This window comes from Hylobates moloch, unplaced genomic scaffold (genome assembly GCF_009828535.3).
Source record: "Hylobates moloch isolate HMO894 unplaced genomic scaffold, HMol_V3 SCAFFOLD_11, whole genome shotgun sequence".
Lineage (NCBI taxonomy): Eukaryota > Metazoa > Chordata > Mammalia > Primates > Hylobatidae > Hylobates > Hylobates moloch.
In genome coordinates this window covers 93,307,784-93,320,073 of record NW_026652286.1, presented here as the reverse complement: position 1 = coordinate 93,320,073, position 12,290 = coordinate 93,307,784, and the positions used below count along the sequence as shown (strand labels likewise).

The 12,290-nt window shown below is 51.5% G+C and overlaps 1 protein-coding gene across 3 annotated transcripts in view; it reads right to left on the bottom strand.

Moving 5' to 3' along the window:
• The window catches only part of GRIK4 (glutamate ionotropic receptor kainate type subunit 4), a 483,112-nt gene extending 480,134 nt beyond the window's left edge, over window positions 1-2,978 (bottom strand). For all 3 annotated transcript variants that reach the window (XM_032167730.2, XM_058446675.1, XM_058446676.1), the window contains exon 1: window positions 2,869-2,978. The gene's annotated coding sequence lies outside the window, so the exon portion shown is untranslated. The remainder of the gene's footprint in view (window positions 1-2,868) is intronic.
• Between the last annotated feature and the right edge of the window lie 9,312 nt (window positions 2,979-12,290).

Here is a 12,290-nt window from a genome sequence, read left to right as displayed (position 1 = left end):
ATGCCTGGGGGAACCCAGCCGTTCTTTCCACAAGGAGGAGGCAAGAGGCAGTGCCCACTTGGGGTAGGGGGTGGTTGGTTGGGTCTAGGGAGTGGCGGGACACCCAGGCAGCCAGTCTAAGGCTGAGAAGACTACAGAGCAAAGACTCCACCAGGCCTGGGGTGGGGGTGGAAGCGGTGAGCCATCGCTGGAGAGGGTGAAGGGGATGAACGGAGGAACACGCAGGACCAACGGTGGGCTTTCTGAGGACTGAACAGCTGAGACCTTAAAAAGCAACAGCAACGAGCCCAAGAGCACTGGACTGAGCGTCCAGAGGCCTGGGACCCAGCTGTGGAGCCTTGGATAAGGCATCCAGCCTCTCTGAGCCTCAGTTTCTGTTGGGTCGTGAATGCCTCCTTATAAGGCTGTCTGTAAGAAGTGATCAGATGCTTGCAGGGCTGTAGTAGAGATCAAATGAAGTAATTGTTCTGAGAGGCATCTGGAACGCTGCAGAACCCCATACACACATAAGGGATTAGTACTATGCAGAAGCACCAAGAGATGCATCCTTCCCACACACGCACGGTGCAGCCCACCCTTGCCAGCCACACGAAGGCCAGCTTCCGCCTCGCTGCTCCTCTTGCTTTCTGAGCAGTCTCTCCCCCAACCCAGGGCCGGTCCCCCCGTCCTCCCTTCCATCTCTCAATGGCTGAGAACCACCTCAGAAGCAGCTGAGCTCCTCTCCCCTGGACGCCCTGACTCCCTGCAACTAGGACTTTCTCCTAGAGTCTCTGCCTCTCTCCTGGTACTAAAGTTCCCTCTCCATCCTAAGGGAAAACCAAAGTGGAAATCAGACAATGAAGCCGACCCAGGCTCTTGGAAGAATTTTCAGTGCTGGGGAAGACAGCAGCCACCGATCAAGATGCCCAGGTAGGGGGATGGGAAAAACACAGAAAACCAAGATCTCCTCTCAACCTCCCCTCCCGAGCATCCACCTCTTCCCCACCCGGAGGGACCAGTGCTGCCTCTGGGTTTCAGATGGCAGGTCCAGAGGAGGACAGCGGGGTGGAGCTGGTGAGGCAGGCAGGAGGCTGGTGGGCAAGCCCGGGCCACAAGGAATGAACAAAATATGGAAAATTAAACAAACCCAGACACTGTAATGTGTGCATATTAGATTAACTCTCCGAAGGGTCGTGACCTTGAGGAACACATCCGGCCAGTGAGAAAAATAATAAACCTGATTAATGATGAAGGCTGAGCTGCAGCTTCAGCAGATAAAGCCAGCATGATGACGCCCAGTGGAATTCCAGGGGCTCCCATCCCTGGTGGACCGGAACACAGTGTACCTCGACAAGCCCCTCGCCCCTGACCACGCGAGCACAGACACTCAGGGAGTAAGGCAGGACCGGATTTGTCTCTCAGATGCCCACTGCCAACCTAGGCGGCCTCTCTCCCCGGAGATACCACGCCCGCAGTTTCCGGGTGCTCCTAGAAGTGTCACTACCACCCGGGTGACCCATAGGGAGTGAAAGTGAAGGTAGTTCTTTGTTCCTGGCAGGGTTCAGTCCTCCTGACCAGCCCTCAGACCTCTTGGCCTGGTCTTGACAGCTGCCCACTGCCTGGCAAAAGGGCCCAGCTGTGCCCAGAGCTCCCCTCCTCTTTCCAGACAACCCAGACCCCTGGGAGACATGCCCAGGAGAGCCACTGGAGGGAGGCAGGGAGGTGGCACCGCGTGGCATCACCAGACAACAGCACCAAGAGGAAGATGGCAGCATCAAGTACAGATGCCAAGAGCCACGCAGCCCAAGGTCCAGCCCGGGAGTGGCTCAGCCCGCATTGCCCCACCACTGCCAGGCAGACGGGCCAGAGGCGACTGGGGCCCAGCCCCCTCGGCCGCCTCCTCCCCCACCCCAAGGCCCTCAGCCAACTCTCCCCAGGCTCCAACTCCTCCCCTCACTTTGCTCAGCTCAAGGGAGCCAGGGAAAGAGACACAGGTGCTCTCAGTGCCTTGAACCCCCTGTCCCAGCTGTCGCCTGCACGCCCTCCACCCCAGCCAGGTCGGAGCGCACAGCTCTGCCAGTCCTCACTGGAGAGAATCTAAACCAGCTCCCCTCCCCCTCCACCCCAGCCCCCTCCCCCTCCACCCCAGCCCCCTCCCCCATCACGTGCCCATTGCAGGTGTCTAGAGTTTCTCCCTCACTTCCCACTCGGATGAACTAGGGTGGGATGGGTGGGAGCCCCATTCGCCCCGGGAAACAGGGTCATTTCTGATAGGACGCTGGTTCCCCCAAGCAAGACGGTGTGCAGGGTGGGGGGTGTGGTGGTGGCCCGAGTCCAGTGCAGGGGCAGGGGGCAGTCGAGGCAGATGGCAGTGAGGAAAGGGGGAGGGGGCTTGGTGGGATGCCAGGCTGAGCCGGGATGGGGGGCTGTAGCCGGGGAACAGCGGCGCTGGGAGAAGCGGAGGGTGACGAGGTGTAGGGGAGACGCGCCAGGCTGGGAAGGGGCTGTCATCCCTGCAGGGGGCAGAGGCAGGGCTGGGAGTTGCACGGGGAGGGGGAGGACCAGAGCGGGAGGACGGCGAGCCCGGAGAAGGAATGCGGAGGGAGGGAGACGGACCGGGATGAAGACTGGAGGAACTACGGGAGCAGAGCGGTAGGGGGTTCGGCGGCGAATCTGGAGACGCAGGGACCAAAGTGCCAGGGACCGGGCTGGCGGGAGGCGGGAGGCGGGAGCGGGGAGGAGGGCGCGGGGGCGGGGGCGGGGGCCGCGGCCCCCGAGGGCAGGAGCGGCGAGACGTTAGAAGTCGGGGTGCGGGAGAGGCCCGCGCTGAGGGGACTCGGGGGCGCGGGGGCAGCGCAAGGAGCGGGCCGGGGGCGCCGCTGCCCTTACCTGGGAGGCTCCGCACTCCGGGGGCTGAGCCGGGGGCCGGGCGCTGCCGGGCCGGCCGCGGGGCTGCTGTTGGCCGTTTTTTCTCTTCCGCAGCAGCCGCGGCGGCTCCAGCCCGATCCGCCCGCAGCTGAAGGCAGAGTCTGTGTCCGGCTGCGAGCGAGCCCGGCGCGGGGAGCGCGGGAGGAGCGAGGCGAGGCGCGGGGCGCCGCCCGGCGGGCAGCTGGGGAACTGCTGCAGCCCCGCGCACGGCCGGCCGGGGGGGCGCCCCTTCGAGGCCGGGCCGGAGCCCCGCGGGCAGCCGCACGCCCCCCCAGCGCCCCTCGGAGCCTCGCCTGGGAGCCCAGGCGCGGGGGTGGCGGGAACGGGGTGGGCTGCAGCGGGCAGGGCCGGCGCGGGTCCGCGCGGCTGGGGGCAAACTTGCGGCTGCCTGGGGGCCCGGGCCGAGCGGGAGGCGCCCGGCGGGGGAGAGGCGCCCGGCAGAGGCTAGGGGCGCGTGGCCAAGCGGGCGCTGCGAGGTACCGACCTCAGGTGGGGAACCCGGCGCAGCCCGCACTCTCCACCGCCCTGCGCAAAGGGGCAGCCCGCCCCGGCCCCGAGGAGTTATTAGCCCGGCCGGCTTCAGCGAGCAAGGGGCGCCTCCTGGTGGCATTCGGGGAACAGCGCGGGGGACTAGCGTACCCTGTTAGAAGAGACTGCGGCCTCAGTGGTGCGGAAGATGGAGAGAGGTGGAGGTTTCATGGGAAGAGAGACAAGAGCACCTTGTTCAGGAGGCTGAAGAGCAACAGCTTGCATGGAGTCATTCCAGAGCACTGTTGTTTACATACCAACATCTTGGGAGGATCTCATGTTACGCATGAAGATCCTGAGGCTAGGAGAGGTGAAGGGACCCGGCCAAGAACACACGGGGAGCAAGTGGCAGGACCCAGGAGGCAACCCCCCTTTCTGACACGTGGTTCATTTCAGTACACCGTGTGGTTCATCCTAATACAACAGAGTTGCCCTTAGGAGGAGGCTGGGTGAAGAGGGGGTCCTGGGGGAATAGGAGGAAGCGCAAGGGACATGTGACCCCCTCAAACCTATTGGCTCCCTCTTATCCAATCCGCAGGGTCTCTGTCTTGGGCAGACCACCAAACTGATCACACCAGCCCTCTCACCTTCAATGGCCTGTATCCCCACACCCAACCATCAGCACTCTCACAATCTCATTAAGTTCTCTGTGAACGGTTTGTTCACAGACGTCCTTGGTCAGGTCTCACGCATGAGGCATACTATGGGGACTATAGACTGTTCTGGACGTTGTGTTCCCCGGGGAGGGCTGGCTGGCTAGCCTGGGCGGGTGCTGGGCCTCCTGCTTCAGGGAGGATCTGGGCCTCAGGAGTCGTGCCTATCCCTCCCCCAGCTCCACACACTGGCTGGATGAATGCCATATGGGAACAGGGCTCCATTCCTCCAGCTAGACATTATTTAGCGCCTACTGTTTGCCAAGACTATACCACTTACACAAGTGTGATTCCCAATAATCAACTTTGCAAGGTAGGTGTTGAGGTGACACTAGTCCCATTTTACAGAGGATCTTAAACCTGTTAAGGTTTAAGACCACCTGTAAGCCGGTCACACAAAACTAATTTCTAATTCCAACTCTATTCCCCCACTCTGGAGCCCCCTCTCTCTTGTGCAAAATGGACAGAACAGCAGCATGAGCCTAGCAGAAAGTGTGCGGGGCTGAGAGGAGGGAGAGGCATCCCTGTGATCCCAGCAAGCGATTTCACTTCCCTGGACTTCAGTTCCCATAACTCTAAAAGTGAGGGAAGCAGACTAGATGATCTGTCAAGCCGCGCAAACTCTGAAATGCCAAGCATGGGTCTCTGGCCCCCTTCACGGGAAGAATGCAAGATCAGCGAGACCAGAGAGGCTTATTAAGTGTTTGGAAAGAAAAATACTATATAAGTGAAATGCTTCATCATATTCTTTTGCCTGGTGATTTCATCCTATTAACCAGGGAAGCGGGGAGGAGCTTTTGGCAGGTCAGAGAGATTGCTGATGGCTCTGGAGGTAGTCTTGGCTGTGGCCTCTTGAGGGCGCTGGTTTCTCCCCTTCTTGCAAGAATGGTTCTGACTTTCTTTTCCTTTCTTAAGGCCTCTGCCCCTAGAAGCAGGGAGTCCCTACCAGTCACAGGGTGGACAACAATGTCAGCGAAGTCTGCCGGTACAGAAGCCTGCTGTTAGCCTCAGCCTGGTTGCCCCCACCCACTCTCCTTCCTCCCCTTGCTGCAAGATGTTGAGTTCTTTGGGATACTTACTACTTGCTCTCCACCTTTTTTACTACTGAATTTCAGCATCACCTATCAAAATTCAATTCCAGGCAAGCTGACTTCTCAAGCTCAGCTCCAGGGGTGGGAAGGTCAGTCCAGATCTTTTTTGGAAGCCACAGGGGGAGAATGTCACAGGGCCCCGAGGCTGGCCTGGCTGATCTACTCTGAGGCTGCTGCCTTGAATGAAAAAAACAGAAGGGTTGGGAAATGGGGCTCCTACCTCTGGAACCTCTCATCTGAAACATCCCTCACAGCCAGCTGCTGTGCTGGGCAGGACGTTAATTTCACAGGATAGGGTTCATTGTGCTTGGGCGTCATGGTGGCCAGAGCCCACAGGAAGGAGTTCGTTCTCTCGGATTTATCTTCAGTTTCTTCTATCCGTCTGCCTCTGGTATACCCACTAAGAAGAATATTTGATCTTAAATGTACCTGCCATGTCTTTTCCGAAGGTCGCTTTGAAGCTTCATCACACGTTCATAATGATCCCTCTGCATAAATGGGGCCAGCTGAGGCACACAGTGAGCAGGTGACTTGTTGTCACCTTGCTGAGTGGCACATATCATGTCATGTCACCATGTCTTAGAAACTATTGCAGCAGCCCTCTAGCTGCCTTTAAATTGGCTCCCGCCAATATGTCTACAAATGGCTGCCAGAGTGATGTCTCTAAAACAAGCTTCACCACTTCACACCCTTGCTGAAAACCCCTTCATGACCTCATATTGAGTCCAAAACTTGTTTTTTTGTTTTGTTTTGTTTTGGGTTTTTTGTTTTGTTTTGTTCCGTTGTTTTTTTTTTTTTGAGACGGAGTCTCACTCTGTCACCAGGCTGGAGTGGAGTGCAGTGGCGGAATCTCGGCTCACTGCAACCTCCGCCTCCCGGGTTCGAGTGATTCTCCTGCCTCAGCCTCCTGAGTATCTGGGACTACTACAGGCACCCGCCACCACGCCTGGCTAACTTTTGTATTTTTAGTAGAGACGGGGTTTCACCATGTTGGCCAGGCTGGTCTCCAACTCTTGACCTCGTGATCTGCCCCCCTCAGCCTCCCAAAGTGCTGGGATTACAGGCATGCGCCACCGCACCCAGCCTCGAGTCCAAAACTTCTTAGCATGGCATACAAGGTCGCTGCTTACTTCCCTGCCTCACTCATCATCCATTTCCATCCATCTCACCTTCAGTCAGTACCAAGCAGCATCGAGTTCTCTGCTCATCCCATTTCATACCTCTGTGCCTTTAACACACTGAATTCTGCCCAGAGTCCCCACCCCACCTCCCACATACACACAGATACACAAGTTCCTATTAACCACTCAGAATTCTGCTTAGGAATCTCTCCTACTAGAAGTTTATCGTAGCTGGCTATCTAGTCCCTTCCCAACAGAAGTAATTACTCCCTTCTCGGGATCTCTCTTGTACTTGTTAGAGTTTATGGTCACTTACTTGTTTCACGTCTGCTCTCACTAATAGACTGTGAGCTTGTTCTCCTGGATTTATATTTTAGCTTCTCCCTTCTTTGTATTTGCCTCAGGTATATCCGCAAAGCAGATACTTGATCTTAAATTTACTTACCATTTCTTTTCCAAAGGTCCCTTGAAGGTTCATCTCAAGTTCATAATGAGACTATAGGCTTTTTAAAAAACCTCTGGCTGGGCACGGTGGCTCACGCCTGTAATCTCAGCACTTTGGGAGGCTGAGGCGGGTGGATCACCTGAGGTCAGAGTTCGAGACCAGCCTGGCCAACACGGAGAAACCCTGTCTCTACTAAAAATACAAACTTATCCGGGTGTGGTGGCATGGGACCTGTAGTCCCAGCTACTCAGGAGGCTGAGGCAGGAGAATCACTTGAACCGGGGAGGCAGAGATTGCTGAGATGGTGCCATTGCACTCCAGCCTGGGCAACAAGAGTGAAACTCCATCTCAAAAAAAGAGAAAAGAAAAAATCTATTAACCACACAGTACTTGGCATAGGAGGTGCTTAGTAAATGTGTTGAATGGATAAACCAATAGAGAGAAAGGGTTAATGAGGTCTACAGTTCTGGAAAATCGGATTTGCTCCTGTCATTTGTCCAGATGAGTCCGATGAAATCCTAACTGGCAAATATGAAACTGTGTCCTTAGTAAGCTTAAAGTCTTTACAACCTAAGTTGAAGTTGGGGTTCACATTTGAGGAACTTAGGTTGAAGGAAGCAAGGGCCTGATTACATATCATATTGCAAGACAGTATTAAAATTCATCAATCCTATTGGAGTACTTAAACTCCAGATTAAAAGAAAATGCATTCTGTGTTCTTCTTGTCCCTTGTTTGGAGGATAAATGGTTCATTCTTATAGCAGATGTTTCACAGAACCAGTTTTGAAGCAGAAGTGAGTTAGAAGGAGAAACGTTCTTGATGTTTACTCCTGCTTTAAAGGATGCAGTAAGCAGTGGTTTTGCCCAGTGATATTATGGACAAATGTTGGCAAAGAGCAAACATGTGTGTGTGTGTGGTTCACACAGTCCCCAAGTCTCATGGCAGCATGCTGTTTAACGGAGCTGGCTGCAAATACATCGAATGTTAAAAGGTCCCATCCCCACTTGTCAACTATATTATTACCCAGCTCCCTCCCCCAGTGTCCCTTATCTCATTTATTAGTCTAGGTGTAAAGAATACTGCTCGCATTGAAATTAAAATAAAAATTTAGATCATCCTTAATTAGAATATAAGCTGCCTCTCATTCTGCAACCCTGCTCCCATCCCTCATGTGAGAACCTAATTCATTTCTACCATGTGTCTCAGTTTCCACTTGCTATTCTGCAGAGGAGATAAGCTGCTGTGACAATAGTTCTTCAAGACGTCTTTGGTGCCTGTTATGTGCCAGGCACCAAAGACAAAATAGGAAACCAGGCAGATCTAGGGCTGGTCTCTTTAGCATTCAGAGTCAAGTAAAAGATGTTATAGAGGCACTATTTTGGTCCACTTGACATCAGGTATATTCTTTATGGCATTTTGCAGTTAACTCAGTTACATGGTCTTAGTTTAGTCTGACAGTCTGGGTGGAGGCAGGGGAAGGGGCATGCGACTTATGGCAACTCAAGAGTTGGAGCCAAGGGCCTTTAGCACACAGAGGCTTGGGTATGCACTCAGAATTCTCAGTCTGAATCTTCCGTAGACCTGCATTGTAGCCGGGAGTCTTCCACTATGGCCATGCCTGTCTGGGAAAGGGGAATTGCTGCTCATTTGCACAAATAAAGGCTTTAACCAGTTCCACCATAGTAGGGGTACTATGCTTACATCTAAAAGTGGGATTTTACTTATGATAAGCTTTATACTTTCACATTCATCTTTTGTCATTTGATTCTCGTAGTTGGTCCAGGTAGGTTCCATTACACGACATTATAGATATAAACCACTCAGTCAGGAAATAGCAAAACTGGGCTAAAACTCAGGGCTTCCGGCTGCACAAAAGACACTGATCAAAGATCGCTACGAAAGTCAAGCTGTGTAAAATGTTAAGCAAGTATTAAAGCCGCAGTATTTTCCCCCATCCTTTTACTGTTTTTCTTCACCACTTCCAGCAATAAGAGCAACTGAAGAAACAATCCACTCAAACAGGAGGAAGAGGTCGGAGGATGAGGAACAGAGTGGCATTTTCTACCTGGGAGCAAAGCACAATCACTTAGCAATGGAAGGTACAGAGAAAAGGATCTGTCCTCTCGATGCAACCACCCCAGGATGTCAAAAATAAGGTGGCAGTTTTCATATTGCCCCAGGTGTTTGGGGTTTGCAATTTATCCAGAGGATAGTTTTGTCTGAAGACTGGCATTAAATATTCCTATAAATTGTTATGAAATAACACAGGGATATTATAAACCCATTCAAAGGCAAAAAAGCGTGTCTGTATGCATATGTGTGTGTATGTGCATATATGCCTATATGTGTATACATATTTCTGTATATATGTACTTCATAGATACATATATCTCTCATCATATATGTAATTCACCATCATGCAATACAGCAATAATTTATTGTACAGCTTCTGTCTGCCAGGTACAGCGTAGTATTAGACACTATAGGGTACAGAAAGAAAAACCGGCCATGGTTTCTACTGTCAAAAAGCGTATACTCTCATGCATTTAATTTTCCCTCCTAAAGGAAAACCTTTAAATTTTATCTCAGAGCAATGCTTAGGAATTTGGGCTCTCTTGAGGCATTCAGAATAGCAAAAGGTATAAGATTCTATTCACCCAGGAGGGACGTGTTACTCTTCGTAGCTCAGTGAGGGATAGGTCATTTTCAAGAGGGGTATTACAGAGGAGGCTATGCCCGAGTGTGAAATGCTAGAAGAGATGCCTGACCCATCAGCTGCCATTATAACAAAGGTTTCCTTTATAGCAACAGTTAACATACACTCATTTCCATCTTGTTCTTCCAGATTCCAGGCAAAAATCTTCATTTTAAAACAATTCCGTTATCTTATTCGGAAAAGACAAAAGGGGAATGTGGTAGCTCTCTTCATATACTTCAGATCTTTCTTATGTTGCTCCACAACCAGGACCAATGGATAGAAGTTACAGAGAGGCGGCCGGGCACGATGGCTCATGCCTGTAATCCCAGACCAAGGCAGGTAGATTACCTGAGGTCAAGAGTTCGAGACCAGCCTGGCCAACATGGTGAAACCCCATCTTTACTAAAAATACAAAAATTAGCCAGCGTGGTAGCACACACCTGTAATCCCAGCTACTCGGGAGGCTGAGGCAGGAGAATTGCCTGAGCCCAGGAGGCGGAGGTTGCAGTGAGCCAAGATCGTGCCACTGTACTCCAGCCTAGCAGATAGAGCAAGACTCTGTCCCCCCCCCCCCCCAAAAAAAAAAAAAAAAAAAAAAAAAAGAAGAAGAAGTTACAGAGAGGCCACTTTTAGCTCAAATAAGAAAGAATTTATGAGTTGCCTCAGGAGATAATGAGCTCCCCAGCCTTGGAAGTATACAAGCAGATGGATGGCCATCTGCCAGGGCTGCCATAGAGGATATTCCAGCAGTAGATTAGGAGGTTGAATGAGGTAACTTCCATCTCTAAATTCTTGGATTCTCTCAGTCTGTCTCCTTGGCCCAAGGCTAAAAGGAAATTTGGACCTTTGGAGAAATGTAACACTTATTGTTGAAAGTGAAAACTTGCCTTATGTATTTGGACCCCTTTTTCTTTAGATGTATGGGTGCTTTTCTTTAAATGCAGCAAAGATACTTAATACCAGAAAAGGCAATAATTACTTAAGTGCTCTATTGACAAAAGTAATATTATTGACACACTGAAGTGTTACTAGGTAAATAGCATTAATGGCCTTGTTTAAAAAGCATACATTTACATGAGAGGAAGACAGTTCCAAAATAAAACCAATCTGAATAGATGAACATCATGTTTGTTTTTTTAAATGACTTCTTATAACACACACATGCATATACTTTCAGGAATGAAAACAGTAAGTAGAGTAAAAATGAAGAAGTGTCTCAATATATTGCTTTATGCCTCCATGTCAGACTGCACCTCCTGCCGGAGGAAGGATGGTTTTTTTTTTTTTGAGACGGAGTCTCGCTCTGTCGCCCAGGCTGGAGTGCAGTGGCGCCATCTCGGCTCACTGCAAGCTCCGCCTCCCAGGTTCACGCCATTCTCCTGCCTCAGCCTCTCCGAGTAGCTGGGACTACAGGCGCCCGCCACCACGCCCGGCTAATTTTTTGTATTTTTAGTATTGACGGGGTTTCACTGTGGTCTCGATCTCCTGACCTCGTGATCCGCCCGCCTCGGCCTCCCAAAGTGCTGGGATTACAAGCATGAGCCACCGCGCCCGGCCAGGATGGTTTTCTTCAAGCATTTTCCAGCATTAAGCATTTGGGTAAACTTCAGCACACACATGGCAGGATGCGGTGGCTTACGCTGTAATCTCAGCACTTTGGGAGGCTGAGGCGGGCAGATCACATGAGGTCAGGAGTTCGAGACCAGCCTGACTGACCAACATGGTGAAACTCTGTCTCTACTAAAAATACAAAAAGTACCCGGGCGTGGTGGCGGGTGCCTGTAATCCCAGCTACTCAGGAGGCTGAGGCAGGAGAATCACTTGAACCCGGGAGGCGGAGGTTGTAGTGAGCCGAGATTGCGCCACTGCACTCCAGCCTGGTGACAGAGCGAGACTCCGTCTCAAAAAAAAAAAAAAAAAAAAGTTCAGCACACACAGTAATACCTTGTTCTTCTGAATACAAACTGACTCCAAGCTACCCTCCCCCTCCACCTTTCTGAGGGAGTACACTGCTTCTAAAATGCTAATTAATTAGGCCCACTGTTGAGGTGATATGGTTGACTTAAAAATTTAGCTGGGAAAGAGGAATAGAGATATTAAACTGAAAAACAAAAGTTGAAGAGGTAGACCCAGGTGAAAATACCTATATACAAATACCTATACAGTTAATAACCAAGTAAGTCTTATCTCTCCCAACCCCAAAGACAAGATTTTTATTTTTTGGTAGCTATAGAAGGGTCTGTTTTATGGTGTAGTTGGCTAAAGAAGTGGGTAGGGGAAGGGAGAAAAGATTTATTAAATACTGGAGGCTACTCCCAGGACTGTGTTTTCAACCATCAGTTGAAGTTAGTGAACAATTACTCCATGGGTCCTAGGTGGCAGGCACTGTCCTCGATTTTTGCTGGGTGTGGTTCCAGTCCCCAAGAACCAGCTCACTCCAGTGAGACCTACACAGGCAACATCCCCCTGTGCACTCCCTTAGCGGCGGCCCCCACTAATTCCAGTCCTCGGCTCAACACTGTTGCCTCTGCACCTCACTCATTAACAACAAAATCAATCGGAATGCACAAGTAAATGCATTTGGATACATAATTTTTTTTTTTTTTTTGAGATGGAGTCTCGCTCTGTCACCCAGGCTGGAGTGCAGTGGTGTGATCTCGGCTCACTGCAACCTCTGCCTACCGGGTTCAAGCAATTCTCCTGCCTCAGCCTCCCCAGTAGCTGGGATTACAGGAACCCACCACCACAGCCAGCTAATTTTTGTGTTTTTAGTAGAGACGGGGTTCCGCCATGTTGGCCAGGCTGATCTTGAACTCTTGACCTCAAGCGATCCACCCGCCTCGGCC